The sequence below is a fragment of the Oryx dammah genome, unplaced genomic scaffold (genome assembly GCF_014754425.2).
Source record: "Oryx dammah isolate SB20612 unplaced genomic scaffold, SCBI_Odam_1.1 HiC_scaffold_29, whole genome shotgun sequence".
Taxonomy (NCBI): Eukaryota; Metazoa; Chordata; class Mammalia; order Artiodactyla; family Bovidae; genus Oryx; species Oryx dammah.
Genome location: NW_024070213.1, coordinates 99,555,447 through 99,573,269, shown reverse-complemented (window position 1 = coordinate 99,573,269; position 17,823 = coordinate 99,555,447). Strand labels below are relative to the sequence as shown.

The window sequence follows — 17,823 nt, the reverse complement described above, 5'->3', positions numbered from 1 at the left end:
AGATAAAGTATCAAGAAAGTAATGTCTGGAGTATTAGACTCAGTATTTTAGAGAAAGCCACACTCTTAGAAAGGATCTGCTACAACCACAGATCTCATATATTAGCACACTTTCTCAAGGAAGTTAATGATTTAGATCAAAGCTTATTTTTATTTGGGAAGTTTTGGCCAAAGTTCAGAGCATCCTCTCACCCTTAAAAGAATCTTAAATTAAGCGTTAAAATTCAATAAAGTAGTAACTGAACGACTATATACAGTCATTAAATATAAACACATATAACTGAAAGACTCAGATATCAATTGGATAATAGGCGACAAGTTTATTTCTTTCTTTCCTTTTTCTTACAATGGGCCTTCATTGCACAAAATTAGATTGATCGCAAATTGTTAGTCTCTCAATCGTGTCCGATTCTTTGTAACCCCGTGGACTGTAGCCTGCCAGGCTCCTCTGTTCACAGAGTTTTTTTTTTTTTTTTTTTTTAATAAGCTTCTAAGTTTGTTGTTATTAAACAAGAAAAACAATAAAAATGACCTTTTCTGTATACAGTAATATATTATCTATTATATAAATACATATATTAATACAATGAGTATCTGTGAACTCACCACCCCAGCAAAGATGTCTGAAAGTAAATAACCATCCCCACAAGTTTCTTCCTTCTCCTACATCTGCCTCCTCTTTAGTAGTCTAGTTTTTTTTTTTTTAATTATATCTTATGTCTTTAAATTTTTGTCAGATATACATGTGTGTCTAAATAAAAGAACAAATTGTTCTTTTAGGTGGAGGTGGAGTACATCTCTCTTCAGGGATAAATCAGGAATACACCTTCAGACACAGAAGTGCACACAGAACACCAGCTGAGAGTGACAGGAGTACCTGACCAGTGGAAAAGAATATATCAGTTCAGTTCAGTTCAGTTCCGTCATGTCGCTCTGTCCAGCCCATGATGTTCAGTCGCTCCGTCATGTCTGACTCTTTGCAACCCCATGAATCGCAGCATGCCAGGCCTCACTGTCCATCACCAACTCCCAGTATTCACTCAGATTCGTTTCCATCGAGTCGGTGATGCCATCCAGCCATCTCATCCTCTGTCGTCCCCTTCTCCTCCTGCCCCCAATCCCTCCCAGCATCAGAGTCTTTTCCAATGAGTCAACTCTTCGCATGAGGTGGCCAAAGTACTGGAGTTTCAGCTTGAGCATCATTCCTTCCAAAGAAATCCCAGGGCTGATCTCCTTCAGAATGGACTGGTTGGATCTCCTTGTAGTCCAAGGGACTCTCAGGAGTCTTCTCCAACACCACAGTTCAAAAGCATCAATTCTTCGTTGCTCAGCCTTCTTCACAGTCTAACTCTCACATCCATACATGACCGCGGGAAAAACCATAGCCTTGACTAGACGGACCTTAGTCGGCAAAGTAATGTCTCTGCTTTTGAATATGCTATCTAGGTTGGTCATAACTTTCATTCCAAGGAGTAAGCCTCTTTTAATTTCATGGCTGCAATCACCACACAAAACTCAGTAGGACAAAGGAACTAGGAGGGAAAACAGGAGTACTGGACCTGCCCTCAGCAGGTGGGGGAACTGAAGTGGGGGTCTGATCCCCACAGCAGGGCAATTGTCTGAGTGCGGAGAAACATTTAAGCCTGAGAGTAGAACAGCTGATCTGTGGCAGCCTAAATGGAATGAGAATCAGACAGTCCTTGCCTCAGCCATACATACTCTGTACAGGAACACTGGTCTCCTGGAAGGCGCAGCAGCTGGGAGCTGGAGTTTAGGGATTGTGGAGCAAACCCAGGGCCAGGGCTGCTGTTGATTCTGGAGAGAATGACTGAGGGGTTGTTGGGGGGGGAGGGCGTTCGTGGTGGGAAATGCCGGTGGAGGAAAGCCAGGCAGCCGTGGAAGCAAGGTAATACTGCTGAGTCAGGCGTATGGGATGGAGTCATCACTATAGCCTCTCTCTCCCCACACACCAGCATGGATAGCTGAAGAATAGAGAGGTTGGCCCATCAAACACTTAAAGCACCGAACTACAGAGTAGGACCCCACCCAGAGTGCCCTTTAAGTGCCTGACACACCAATCTACAGAGTAGGACCCCAGCCGGGGGGGTGGGGGGGTGGGGGTGTGGGGTGAGGGTGGGGGTGTGTGAGGGTGGGAGGGGGGGGTTGTGGGTGTGGGGGGCGCGGGGGCGGGTCCTCTATGCACCTGACATGCTGAACAACAGACAAAGACTCCAGGCAAGGGAGCCCTCTAAGTGCCTGAATGGGCAGAGCTATAGAGAAAGACTGGCCAAAGAGGCCTTCTGATTGCCAGTTATGAGAGACTTGAAAAAAGACTGTTAGGGCCATAACTCCTGCAGCAGAGGCAGTCTATGTCCCTGTACACTTGGCGCCACCAGGGTCCCCACAAGTCAAGCAGCTGTGCCACTTTCATGCTCAACTCTCAGTGGGGTAGAGCTGTCACAGGCAAAAAAGTCTTGCCTCTATGCATGCAGGGTCTCTTCAGTCATGTCCGACTCTTTTTGACTCTGTAGATTGTAGCCTGCCAGGCTTCTCTGTCAGGGAGGGGGTTCTCCAGGCAAGAATACAGGAGCATATTGGCCAATACTTGTTGCCATACCCTTCTAGAGCACTATATTTCCTGCTGCCATAGCCACCACCTCCCCTGAGTACCTGGTGCTGCCAGAACCCCTGCGACCCAAGCGGCTGCACCACCTCCACACCTGGCCCTCACATGGGCAAACCCAAGCCCTCCAGGGCAGCTGCAGGAGCTAAAGCCCAGTAGATGACCCACACGTAGAGGTGGAAATAAAACCACAATTGAAATCCAGGGGCAGTGTGGCTAAGAAAGAAGACCCAAAACATTCCCACCAGCTGTACAAGCTGCAGATTAAATCCACATGATCAACTAAGCAGACTCCGATTCAATGGACTATATAAAAGGCCATTGAGAGCTCCCACAAAAGAAAATGCACTAACCCTGATAGCTGTGGACATTGGAGGCAAGAACACATAGAAGTAGGACCAGATTAGAATCTGAGCTACCCCCAGAGCAGGTCCAGAGATCAGCACAGTGTTGGAAGGCATCCTAGGGAGGTGAGGTGGACTGTGCCTTCCAGTGAGAGAAAAGATTCTGACAGCAGTGACTCAAGAAAAACATTTATTATTCTTATTTTTTGACTTGTTCTTTTGGATTTGGATTATTTTTTTCTTTTCCATTTCCCCCTCTGTTCCAGTTGTCGACTTTATTGGCAAAAGAAATCCAATTAAGCTTCTGAGCTTTTCTATTTTTCTTTAAGTCAAATTTTTTATTGTCATAAACCTCTGCCTCTACATTGGGCTTTTGCACTTCTGTGGAATTTTCTTTTCTTTTCCTTTTTTAATGTCTTCTTCCATTTTTTTCTTTTCTCTTTTTATAATTTTAATTTTTTAACCCATTATTTCTTTCTATACTTATTACTTTATTTGCCTTTCCTACTGTTCTTTTTTCCTTGCAGTTAATCTTTAATGGACATAAATCTTCTTCATCTCCCTCTATTTAACTCTGCATATCTATTCTTTCTTTCTTTTCTTTCTTTCCTTTTCTCTCAACATATGTGTTACCTTTACTTTTATTTTTTTGCTTTATTCCCCACTTGGCACGTTCCTTTAGTTTTGCTTTCCAGTTTGTGCTTAAGTTAGCTTTGTTTAAATGGTAAACATAATTCTTGATAACCTTTATTCAGCAGGTCAGTCTACTGCACTTTATTTTTGTTGGACTGTTTTCACTTTGCTCATGGGTGTATATGTATATGCATATATTCTTTAATTTTAATTATTATTTGCCTGATTTTGTAACTGTCATTTGTCTGGGGTTCATCTTTCATTTCTCGTTTTTGGATATCTGTTCTAATCTCAATTAATGCCATAACAAACCACTTGTGGATTCTTCCCTCCTGACAAGAGATCACGCCCTGAGCCTCTGGAGTGGGAGCACTGACTCCAAGACCCTAGACTACCAGAGAACTAACCCTAGGGAGTACCAAGTAATGAGAACTCGCACAAAGGAAACCACCTGAATACAAGACCCTGCATCACCCAACCTCCAGTAGCACCTGTGCAGGATGTCTCATCTAAACAACAAACAAAACAAAAATACCAACCCAGTCATCAGCAGACAGGATTACCACCTCACTCAGCCTTGCCCATCAGAGGAAAAACAAACAAACAAACAAAAACTCAGCACTAATCTCACCCTGTACATCACAAAGCTCACACAAACCACTGAACCAATCTTAGCAGGGCAGAAACCAAAAGGAAGAGAGAAGTCAATCTTCTTCAAGGAAAGAATTCAACTTTCCCTGAAGCTTGGGAAAGGAGAACTCAAACATAGTAACTTAAAATAATGAAAAGGCAGAGAAATACTGCACAGATGAAGGAAAAAACTAGACACATAGAAGTCCAAATAAATGAGAGGAAATAGGCAAACTATCTGAAAAGTAATTCAGAATAATCATAGTAAAGATGATCAAGAAACTTGAAAACAAAATGGAGAAAATGCAAGAATGAATTAACAAAGACCTGGAGGATTAAAGAATAAACAAGCAGAGACAAACAACACAATTACTGAAGTTAAAAATACTCTAGAAAGAATCAATAGCAGAATATCTGAAGCAGAAGAACATTTCAGTGAGCTGGAAGATAAAATGGTGGAAATAACTTCTGAAGAGCAGAATACAACAAAAGGAATAAAAAGAGCTGAGGATAGTCTTAGAGACCTCTGACCATACAAAATGCACCAATATTTGAATTATAGGGTTCCCAGAAGAAGATAAAAAGAAAGGGTATGAGAAAATTTTTGAAGAGATTATAGTTGAAAATTTCTCCAACAAAAGGAATAGTCAGTGAAGCCCAAGAGGCACAAAGAGTCCTGCGAAGGATAAACCCAAGGAGAAACACGCCAAGATACATACTTCAAACTAACAAAGACTAAACACAAAGAAAGAATATTAAAAGCATCAAGGGAGAAGCAACAAGTAACATACAAGGGAAACCCCATACACTTAACAGCTTATCTTTCAGCAGAAACTCTGCAGGCTAGAAGAGAATGGCAGGATATATTTAAAATAATGAAAGGGAAAAATCTACAACCAAGATTACTGTACCTGGCAAGGATCTCATTCAAAATTGATGGAGAAATAAAAAGGTTTTCAGATAAGCAAAAGTTAAGAGAATTCAGTACCATCAAACCAGCTTTACAACAAATGTTAAAGGGACTTGTATAGTCAAGAAATAGAAGAGAAGAAAAATAATCTACAAAATCAGCCCCAAGCAATTTAGAAAATGGCAATAGGAACATGTATATCAATAATTACTTTAAATGTCAAGGCTATGATTTTTCCAGTGGTCATGTATGGATGTGAGAGTTGGACTGTGAAGAAAGCTGAGGACCAAAGAATTGATGCTTTTGAACTGTGGTGTTGGAGAAGACTCTTGAGAATCCCTTGGACTGCAAGGAGATCCAACCAGTCCATTCTGAAGGAGATCAGCCCTGGGATTTCTTTGGAGGGAATGATGCTCAAGCTGAAACTCCAGTACTTTGGCCACCTCATGTGAAGAGTTGACTCATTGGAAAAGACTCTGATGCTGGGAGGGATTGGAAGCAGGAGGAGAAGGGGACGACAGAGGATGAGATGGCTGGATGGCATCACTGACTTGATGGACGTGAGTCTGAGTGAACTCCGGGAGTTGGTGATGGACAGGGAGGCCTGGCATGCTGTGATTCATGGGGTCACAAAGAGTCGAACACGACTGAGCGATTGAACTGAACTGAACTTTAAATGTAAATAGATTAAATGCTCCAACCAAAAGATACAGAGTGGCTGAATGGATACAGAAACAAGACCCATATATATGTTATCTACAAGAAACCCACTTCAGACCTCAAGACACATATTGACTGAACACGAGAAGATGAAAAAATATATTCCATGCAAATGGGAAGCTAAAGAAAGCTGGGATAATAATCCTCATATCAGACAAAATAGACCTTAAAATAAAGAAGATTACAAGACATAAGGAAGGACATTACATAATGATCAAGGGATCAATCCAAGAGGAAAACATGACAATTGTAAATATCTATGCACCCACCATAGGAGCACCTCAATACATAAGATAAACACTAACAGACATAAAAGGAGAAATTGACAGTAACACAATAATAGTAGGAGACTTTAACACCCCACTCACACCAATGGACAGATCATCAAAACAGAAAATTACTAAGGAAACACATCATAAATAATACATTTGATGAGATGGATCTCATTGACCTCTTCAGGACATTCCATCCAAATGCAGAAGAATACACCTTCTTCTCAAGTGCACATGGAACATTCTCCAGGATAGACCTCATCTTGGGTCACATTTCAAACCTAGTAAATTTAAGAAAATTTAAATCATATCAAACATCTCTGAGCACAATGCTATGAGACTAGATATCAATTACAAGAAAAAAAAAACCTGTAAGACACGCAAACACATGCAGATTAAACAACACATTTCTAAATAACCAACAGGTTACTGAAAAAAAAAAAACAAAAGAGAAATCAAAAAATTTCTAGAAACAAATGACAATAAAAACAGGACAATTCACAACCTATGGGATGCAGTAAAAGCAGTTCTAAGAGGGAAGTTTATAGCAATACAATCCTACCTCAAGAAACAAGGAAAACATTGAACAGACAACCTAACTTTACATCTAAAACAACTGGAGAAAGAAGAACAAAATAACCCTAAAATTAGTAGAAGGAGAAAAATCATAAAGATCTGAGCAGAAATAAATGAAAGAAACAATAGAAAAGATTAATAAAACTAAAAGCTGGTTCTTTGAGAAGATAAACAAAAGTAACATACCGTTAGCCAGACTCATCAAGAAAAAAAGAAAGAATCAAATCAACAAAATTAGAAATGAAAAAGGAGAGGTTACAACAGATGATGCAGAAATACAAAGGAGTATAAGAGACTCTTATGAACAACTATATGCCAATAAAATAGATAATCTGGAAGAAATGGACATAGTCTTAGAAAAGTACAATCTTCCAAGAATAAACCAGGAAGAAATCGAAATTATGAACAATCCAGTTACAAGCACTGATATTGAGGCTGTGATCAAAATCTCCCCTAAAAACAAAATCCCAGGATCAGATGGCTTCACAGGAGAATTCTATCAAACATTTAGAGAAGAGCTAATACCTATCCTTCTAAAACTCCTTCCAAAAATTGCAGAGGAAGGAACACTTCCAAACTCATTTTACGAGGCCACCATCTTCCTGATACCAAAATCAGACAAAGACAACACAAAAAAAGAAAACAACAGGCCAATATCACTGATGAACATAGATGCAGAAATTCTCAACAAAATTTAAGCAAACAGAATTCAGAAAAACTTTAAAAATCTCAAACACCATGATCAAGTTGGGTTTTTTTCCTGGAATGCAAGGATTCTTCAATGTATGCAAATCAATCAATGTGATACACCATATTAACAAACTGAAAGATAAAAGCCATATGATAATCTCAATAGATGCAGAAAAAGCCTTTGACAAAACTTTGCACCCATTTGTGATTAAAACTCTTCAAAAAATGGGCATAGAAGGAACCTACCTCAACACAGTAAAGGCATATATGATAAGCCTACAACAAACATTATTCTCCATGGGGAAAAACTGAAAGCATTCCCCCTTAGATCAGGAACAAGACAAGGGTGTCCACTTTCACCATTATTATTCAACATAGTTTTGGAAGTCCTAGCTACAGCAATCAGAGAAGAAAATGAAATAAAAGAAATTCAGATTGGAAAAGAAGTAAAGCTCTCACTGTTTGCAGATGACATGATACTGTACATAGAAAACCCTAAGGATAATATCAGAAAATTACTAGAGCTAATCAGTGAATTTAGCAAAGTTGCAGGATATAAAATCAATACACAGAAATCACTTGCATTTCTATACACTAACAATGAAAAATCAGAAAGAGAAATTAAGGAAGCAGTCCCATTCACCATTGCAATAAAAATAATTATGTATCTCATAATAAACCTTCCTAAGGAGACAAAAGAGCTGTTTACAGAAAATTGTAAGACATTAATGAAAGAAATCAAAGATGACATAAACAGATGGAGAGATAGCCCATATTCCTGGGTAGGAAGAATCAATATTGTGAAAATTACTGTGCTACCAAATGCAATCTACAGATTCAATGTGATCCCTATAAATAACCGTTGGCATTTTTCACAGAACTAGAACAAAAAATTTCATGATTCATATGGAAACACAAAAGGCCCCAAATAGCCAAAGCAGTTTTGAGAAAGAAGAATGGAGCTGGAGGGATCAACCTCCCTGACTTCAAATTATACTACAAAGCTATAATCATCAAGACAGTGTGTTCCTGGCACAAAAACAGAAATATAGACCAGTGGAACAGATAGAAAGCCCAGAAATAAACCCATGCACTTATGGGTACCTTATTTTTTACAAAGGAGGCAAGAATAAATAATGGGGCAAAGACAGCCTCTTCAATAAATGGTGCTAGCTGCTTACAATAGCTAGGACATGGAAGCAACCTAGGTGTCCCTTGGCAGATGAATGGATAAGAAAGCTGTGGTACATATACACAATGGAATATTACTCAACTATTAAAAAGAATGCATTTGAATCAGTTCTAATGAGGTGGATGAAACTGGCGCCTATTATACAGTGAAGTAAAGTCAGAAAGAAAAACACCAATACAGTATAATAACACATATATATGGAATTTAGAAAGATGGTAATGATGACCCTATATGAGAGACAGTGAAAGAGACACAGATGTAAAGAACAGACTTTTGGACTCTGTGGGAGAAGGCAAGGGTGGGATGATTTGAGAGAATAGCATTGAAACATGTATATTACCATATGTGAAACAGATGGCCAGTCCAGGTTTGATGCATATGACAGGGCACTAAAGGCCAACCTTAGCACTGGGACAACCCTGAGGGATAGGATGGGGAGGGAAGAGGGAGGGAGGTTCAGAATGGGAGACCCATGTATACCCATGGCTGATTCATGTGAATTATGGCCCAAACCACTACAATATTGTAAAGTAATTAGCCTCCAACTAAAATAAATAAATTAATTTACAAAAATAAAATAAAATAAATGGTGCTGGGAAAACTGGACAAATATATGTAAAAGAATGAAATTAAAACACTTCCTAACATCATACACAAAGATAAACTCAAAATGGATTCAAGACCTAAATGTAAGACCAGAAACTATAAAACTCAGAGGAAAACATAGGTGGAACACTCAAGGACATAAATCAAAGTAAGATCCTCTATGACCCACCTCCTAGAGCAATGGAAATACAAAGAAAATTAAACAACTGGGACCTGATTAAACTTAACAGCTTTTGCACAGAAAAAGAAACTACAAGCAAGGTGAAAAGACAACTCTCAAAATGGGAGAAAATAATAGCAAATGAAACAACTGACAAAGGATTAATTTCAAAAATATACAAGCAGCTCATACAACTCAATACCAGAAAAACAACCCGATCCAAAAATAGAAAAAAGACCTATACGGACATTTTTCCAAAAAGACATACAGATGGCTAATAAACACATGAAAAGAAGCTCAACATCACTCATTATTAGAGAAATGCAAATCAAAACGACAATGAGATATCGCTTCACACCAGTGAGAATGGCCTTCACCAAAAAGTCTACAAACAATAAATGCTGCAGAGGGTGTGGAGAAAACTGAATGCCCTTGAATTGTTGGCAGGAATGTAAATTGACACAGCCACTATGGAAGATGGTATGGAGATTCCTTAAACAACTAGAAATAAAACCACCATATGACCCAGCGATCCCACTTCTAGGCATATACCCTTAGGAAACCAAAATTAAAAGAGACACATGTATCCCACTGTTCACTGCAGCACTATTTATAATAGCTATGACATGCAAACAACCTAGATGTCCACCAACAGATGAATGGATAAAGAAGTTGTGGTACATATACACAATGGAATATTACTCAGCCATAAAAAGGAATGCATTTAAATCAGTTCTAATGAGGTGGATGAACCTAGAACCTATTATACAGAGTGAAGTGAGTCAGAAAGAGAAAGATAAACACCATATTCTAACACATTTATACAGAATCTAGAAAAATGGTACTGAAGAATTTATTTACAGGGCAGCAGTGGAGAAAACAGACACAGAAAATAGGTATATGGACATGCAGAGAGGGAAGGAGAGGGTGAGATGTATGGAAAGAGTAACATGGAAACTTTTATTACCATATGTAAAACAGATAGCCAATGAGAATTTTCTGCATGGCTCAGAAAACTCAAACTGGGGCTCTATCAACCTAGAGGGGTGGGAAGGGAAGGGAGATAGGAGGGAGTTTTGAAAAGGAGGGGATATATGTATACCTATGGCTGAGTCATGTTGAGGTTTGACAGAAAACAGCAAAATTCTGTAAGGCAATTATCCTTCAATAATTTTTTTTTTTTTAAAGCAGAGACATTACTTTGCTAACAAAGGTCCCTGTAGTCAAAGCTATGGTTTTTCCATTAGTCATGTATGGATGTGAGAGTTGGACCATAAAAAAGGCTGAGCGCCAAAGAATTGATGCTTTTGAAGTGTGGTGTTGGAGAAGACTCTTGAGAGGTCATTGGACTGCAAGGAGATCAAATGAGTCAATCCTTAATGAAATGAACCCTGAATATTTATAGGAGGGACTGATGCTGAAGCTCCAATACTTTGACCACCTGTTGTGAAGAGCCGACTGATTAGGAAAGACCCTGATGCTGGGAAAGATTGAAGGCAAGAGGAGAAGGGGACGACAGAGGATAAGATGGTTAAATGGCAGCACCGAATCAACGGACACAAGTTTGAACAGGCTCCAGGAGATGGTGAAGGACAGGGAGGCCTGGCGTCCTCCTATCTATCCATGGGGTATCAAAGAGTCGGACATGACTGTGTGACTGAAACACAACACACTGCTTCCTCCTTATTCAATTTATATAATCCAAGATAAATCATTTGTTGTTATGATTAAACAAAATTAATGTCCTTTTGGCTCTTATTTCTATAATATTCAAATTTGCACTGTAATAGGGTTTTCTCTAAAAATAAAATGGCACCAATAAGAGCACACAGATTGGCTTCTGTAAATAAGTTATATCTTACTTCTGCCACTAATAAGCTGTGTGACTTTAGAAAAATCATTTAACTTTCACTTGCCTCAAAATCTTCACTGTAAGATGAAAATATGGAAGAAATCACATTTTAGGAAATAAAATATATTCACACATGAATACATATCATATTTATATATATTTTGTTATACATACACATATGCACTGTGTATGTTTTGTGTGTGTTTATTTCCACATATATGTATTTTTTAAAGACCTTAAACAAACAAACTCTAAATGGGAAATGAATCAGAAAAGGCATTAGTACCCCCCCAAATACATAAAATAGGTGCTTCATACTTCCAAATCATCTAAGAAAGCCAATATATTTGAGTCTATAATTAGTAAAGAACGATAAAGAAATAAGAATGGTAAAAACTTATAACAAAAGTTCTGATATAAACATGTCTGTGAGTGATAAAGAACGTCAACTAACCACTCAGTAGTTAATAAATAAAAGATACAAGTAGAACTTTCTAGAGAGTACAGTGAAAGCAAACTCTAGGTATTGATTGAATGAATCATAAAACGTTACAGATAGTAGCAACAGTAAAACTCAAATCTAACGTTCAGTTTCTTGATTTGACAAAGTTCTTCTCAAGAAAAATAACTAAAAATCTCTACTGTGAAGCATACTATATATAGATTATGAAAATTCTAGTCTGGAAAGACCAAATAACATAAAAAGTCAACCAGTTAGTAGCTGAGTATAGAAAACAAGTTTCCTGATTTCTATTTCAATATCCTTTCTACTACAATATTTAACTACACCAAATGGTGACAAAATATCAAAATATCTGTGACAAGTTATAATTATATACCAGTTATATGTCAAACAAAAAAAAATAATTTAGCATATTGCAAGAGAACCAGCTATGTAATGTAATCTTATTTTGAAAAAAATATTTTATTGGAGAAATAAGGTGAAGAAAGTTTTGCAATTTAATCAGAAGACCAATGTAATCAAACTTCTACATCTATGCTGGGTTTCTGGGGTCCTATCCCTGTAGAATCTAAATTGTCCTGCCAATCACAGGAAATGGGTTATAAGCTACTGAAATCAATCCATGCCTCATCCACTTTGCTCCCTATCCAAAAATGGATCCCATCATCACTATAAAAAGAGGAAGTTTTCCTCTTGTCTCATATCTATTCACTTTGTGCTACAAAACTCTCAGTCTTCCTGTGTGACAAATGACTCTTAAAATTAACTATTCTGAGTCATAACAGTCTCCCCTGCCCTATTCTCTTTCTCAAGTATATACCATCTTGTTCATATTCTCCTTTGAGATTATATTCCTGTTGGGAGGAAGAGGAAGATGTTCAAGACATCATGGTTTTAGGCAATTATGGTGATAAAGAGATGGTAGCTCCTTTTTAATGTCTCTACTTCGGGGGAAAAAAAAAAAAAACTCTTAAGTCTAAGGGTTATTGTTGATGCTTAGTCTAAGGGTACATGCCCTTAAACTATTTTCTTCACTGGTTCAGGAAATTGACAAATCAAGAAATCAAACAACAAAGTTCATATTGACAAATACTTCAGATTGATAAAGCAGATATATATGTATCTCTGGGTATGGGGAGAGTGGGGAGGGACTGGTTTCAAGACCCCTGTGGATACCAAAATCTATGAATGCTCAAGTTCCTTATATAAAATTATCACAGTATTTTCTTTCTCACATATACTTTAAATCATCTCTAGATTACTTATGACACTTAATATAGTGTAAATGCTATGTAAATATTGCTGGCAAGTGGCAAAATCCAGTTTTGCTTTATGGAACTTGCTGGAATTTCTTTAAAAATATTTTTGATCTACAGTTGGCAGAACCTGCAAATAAAGTGGGCCAATCATTTTTACAACTCAGCAGAATTAGAGTGTTTTATTACTTGTTGATTTTTATTTCAACAATTAATAAAGATATACATATATATAATATCAAAGGAACATTTTATTTAATCAATTTAAAAAACAGCAAAATTTAAAAATTAGGCAAATTAGTTGTTGACAATGAATTATTAATAAATAATATTTTTAAAATGTTTTACAGCTGAACACCTTATATAAATGTGATCTCCTTTGGTAAAGTGAAGCTGTGTTTCTGATTTCATTCTACATGAAGAAACTGAGGTTAATAGAAATTTACTAAGGATTTAATAATTGGAGGATCCAATAAGGATCTTACCCATGGCACTAGCAGTAAAGAATCAGCCCACCAGTGCAGGAGATGCAACAGATGTAGGTTAGGTCCCTGGGTCAGGAAGATCCTCTGGACTAGGAAACAGCAATCTACTCCAGTATTCTTGCCTGGAGAATCCCAAGAATGGAAGAGCCTAGCCAGTTACAGTTCCTGGGGTTGCAAAGAGTTGAGCATAACTGAAGCCACTGAGTATGCAGCACAAATAAGGACCTATGAAGAATTTAGACATAAATATTTTGACTTTAATTCTAGGGTTGTTTATTGCCTCAAAATGCCTCAAGTCAAGAAGCTCAAATGGCATATTTAAGTTGGCCCCAAATCACATAAGAGTAGGCAAAGGACAACACTGACATATGTGATTACATAGTAAAACTAGATTTCATGAATGTGGCAAAACTTGGCATTTACAAACTTAAAATGTATTGAGGGTAGCAGAATCTCTGCAAGAAATGGTCAAAAACAGCTCAAGGATGGGAATCTTCAAGCTGTAGTATATAGCAAATTGAAAATCACCTTCCAGCTTATTTGCTATTCTAAATCTAGCTATCCTAGGGTAGACTGTCTTTAAATTAAACCATTTGTTTTTCAATTAGTCACCTCCTGTCCTTTTCATTCATAGAAAAGTGTTCCTTGAAATCAGAGATGTGTCTCTACCAAGTCACTTTACCAATTACTATACCCTTTCTTTAAGGAACCCCTTTGAATTGTGAACATTCTTGGATGGACTTTATGTCCACAAGCATTACATACTGCATATTATCTATTTATAATATTATATTGACTTTAAAAATCTCTAAAATGTTTAAGTCATTCTTTTCATCTGAAAGTATTCAAGAAACACACTGTCTTTAGATGTAGCATCAAATTACATAGCTTTTAAAGAGATGAAAATGTTTAGAACACAAAATCTAGAACCATATCTCTCTAAGTTTGCTTGTTTTTAAATTTTATTTCAATATTTTGATAAGGATGACACATGGACTTAAACATTAGGGTGATATTGGGTGGAAACTTCTTCATACTATATAGGCACATGGATTTTATTTCTTCCTCCAAGAGGGGTCATTCACTCAGTTCAGTCACTCAGTCGTGGCTGTCTCTGCAGACCCATGGAGTGCAGGAGTTGGATTCCCTGCCCATCACAAACTCCTGGGGCTTACTCAAACTGATGTCCAATGAGTCGGTGATGCCATCCAACCATCTCATCCTCTGTCATCCCCTTCTCCTCCTGCCTTCAATCTTTCCCAGCATCAGGGTCTTTTCAAATGAGTCAGTTGACCAAACTATTGGAGTTTCATCTTCAACATTAGTCCTTCAAATGAATATTCAGAACTGATTTCCTCTAGGATGAACTGGTTGGATCTCCTTGCAGTCCAAGGGACTCTCAAGAACCTTCTCCAACACCACAGCTCAAAAGCATTGATTCTTTGGCGCTCAGCTTTCTTCACAGTCTGACTCTCACATCCATACATGACTACTGGAAAAATCATACCTTTGATTAGATGGACTTTGTTGGCAAAGAAATGTCTCTGCTTTTAATTTGCTGTTTAGGTTGGTCATAGCTTTTCTTCCAAGGAGAAAGCATCTTTTAATTTCATGGCTGCAGTCACCATCTGTAGTGATTTGAGAGCCCAGAAAATAAAGTCCCTCACTGTTTCCATTTTTTCCCTGTTTATTTGCAATGAAGTGATGGGACAAGATGTTATGATCCTAGTTTTCTGAATGTTGAGTTTTAAGCCAGCTTTTTCCACTCTCCTCTTTCACTTTCATCAGGAGGCTCTTTAGTTCTTCTTCACTTTCTGCCGTAAGGGTGGTGTCATCTGCTTATCTGAGGTTATTGATATTTCTTCCAGCAGTCTTGATTCCAGCTTGTGCTTCATCCAGCCTGATTTCACATGATGTACACTGCATATAGTCTTCCCTGGTGGCTCAGAGGTTAAAGCATCTGCCTCCAATGCAGGAGACCAGGATTTGATCCCTGGTGGGGAAGATCCCTGGGAGAAGGAAATGGCAACCCACTCCAGTATTCTTGCCTGGAGAATCCCATGGACGGAGGACCCTGGTAGGCTACAACCACAGGGTCACAAAGAGTCAGACAAGACAGAGACTTCACATTCACTTTCACACTGCATATAAGTTAAATAAACAGGGTGACAACATGCAGATTTGACGTACTCCTTTTCATATATTGGGAACCAGTCTGTTGTTCCATGTCCAGTTCTAAATGTTGCTTCTTAACCTGTATACAGATTTCTCAACAGGAAGGTCAGGTGGTCTGGTATTCTCATATCTTGACACCTCTCCACAGTTTGTTGTGATCCACACAGTCAAAGGCTTTGGCCTAGTCAATAAAGCAGAAGTAGATTTTTTCTGGAGATGTATTGCTTTTACGATGATCCAACGAATGTTGGCAATTTGATCTCTGGCTCTATTGCCTTTTCTAAATTCAGCTTGAACATCTGGAAGTTCATGGTTCACACACTGTTAAAGCCTGGCTTGGAGAATTTTGAGCATTACTTTTCTAGCGCTTGAGATGAGTTCAGAGTTCCTAAAAATAATAAGGAGAAATAAGATAGCCTTCCTCAGTGATCAATGTAAAGAAATAGAGGAAAATAATAGAATGGGAAAGGCTAGAGATCTCTTCAAGAAAATTAGAGATATTATGGGAACATTTCATGCAAAGATGGCACAATAAAGGACAGAAACTATATGGACCTAACAGAAGCAGAAGATATTAAGAAGAGATAGCAAGAATACACAGAAGAACTATACCAAAAAAAAAAAAATCTTCATGACCCAGATAATTACAATGGTGTGATCACTCACCTAGAGCCAGATATCCTGGAATGCAAAGTCAAGTGGACCTTAGGAAGCATCACTATGAACAAAGCTAATAGAGGTGATAGAAATCCAGTTGAGCTATTTCAAATCCTAAAAGATGATGCCGGAAAAGTGCTGCAGTCAATATGACAAAAATTTAGAAAACTCAGCAGTGGCTACAGGACTGGAAAAGGTCAGTTTTCATTCCAATCCCCAAAACAAGCAATGCCAAAGAATGTTCAAACTACTGCACAATTGCACTCATCTCACATGCTAGCAAAGTAATGATCCAAATTTTCCAAGCCAGGCTTCAACAGTACGTGAACCATGAACTTCCATATATGCAAGCAGGATTTAGAAAAGGGAGAGGAACCAGAGATCAAATTGCCAACTTCCACTGGATCATCAAAAAAGCAAGAGAGTTCCAGAAAATCATCTATTTCTGCTTTATTGATTAGGCCAAACCTTTGACTGTGTGGATCACTACAAACTGGAAAATTCTTAAAGAGATGGAATACCACACCACCTTACCTGCCTCCTGAGATATCTGTATGCAGGTCAGGAAGCAACAGTTAGAAGTGAACATGAAACAACAGACTGGTTCCAAATCGGGAAAGAAGTATGTCAAGGCTGCATGTTGTCACCCTGCTTATTTAACTTATATGCAGCGTGCATCATGCAAAATGTTGGGCTGGATGAAGCACAAGCTGGAATCAAGATTGCTGGGAGAAATATCAATAACCTCAGATATGCAGATGACACCACCCTCACGGCAGAAAGTGCAGCAGAACTAAAGAACCTTTTGATGAAAGTGAAAGGGGAGAGTGAAAAAGCTGGCATTAAATTCAGCATTTAGAAAACTAAGATCATGGCATCCGTTTCCATCACTTCCTGGCAAATAGATGGGGGAAACAATTGAAACAGTGAGAGAATTTATTTTGGGGGGTTTTAAAATCACTGCACATAGTGACTGCAGCCATGAAATTAAAAGACGCTTACTGCTTGGAAGGAAAGTTATGACCAGCCTAGACAGAATATTAAAAAGCAGAGACATTACTTTGTCAACAAAGGTCCATCTAGTCAAGGCTATGGTTTTTCCAGTGGTCATGTGTGGAAGTGAGAGCTGGACTATAAAGAAAGCAGAGCACGGAAGAAATGATGCTTTTGACTGTAGTGTTGGAAAAGACTCTTGAGAGTCCCTTGTACTGCAAGGAGATCCAACCAGTCCATCCTAAAGGAGATCAGTCCTGGGTGTTCATTGGTAGGACTGATTTTGAAGTTGAAACTCCAATACTTTGGCCACCTGATGCACAGAGCTGACTCATTTGAAAAGACCCTGATGCTGGGAAAGATTGACGGCAGGAGGGGAAGGGGACGACAGAGAATGAAATGGTTGGATGGCATCACTGACTCAATGGACATGGGTTTGGGTAAACTCCGGGAGTTGGTGATGGACAAGGAGGCCTCATGTGCTGCGGTTCATGGGGTCACAAAGAGTTGAACACGACTGGGTGACTGATCTGAATTGAATGCGTATGTGTTTAATTACTTCAGTCATGTCCCACTCTTTTTCTCCC

At 38.4% G+C, this 17,823-nt stretch overlaps 1 long non-coding RNA gene across 1 annotated transcript; it reads right to left on the bottom strand.

Moving 5' to 3' along the window:
- Window positions 1-4,669: 4,669 nt before the first annotated feature.
- LOC120858414 lies at window positions 4,670-17,288 on the bottom strand. Its single transcript, XR_005719859.1, has 3 exons — window positions 17,278-17,288; window positions 10,458-10,463; window positions 4,670-4,755 (listed from the first exon to the last, which is right to left on the bottom strand). It is a non-coding gene; the product is annotated as an uncharacterized LOC120858414 (long non-coding RNA).
- Between the last annotated feature and the right edge of the window lie 535 nt (window positions 17,289-17,823).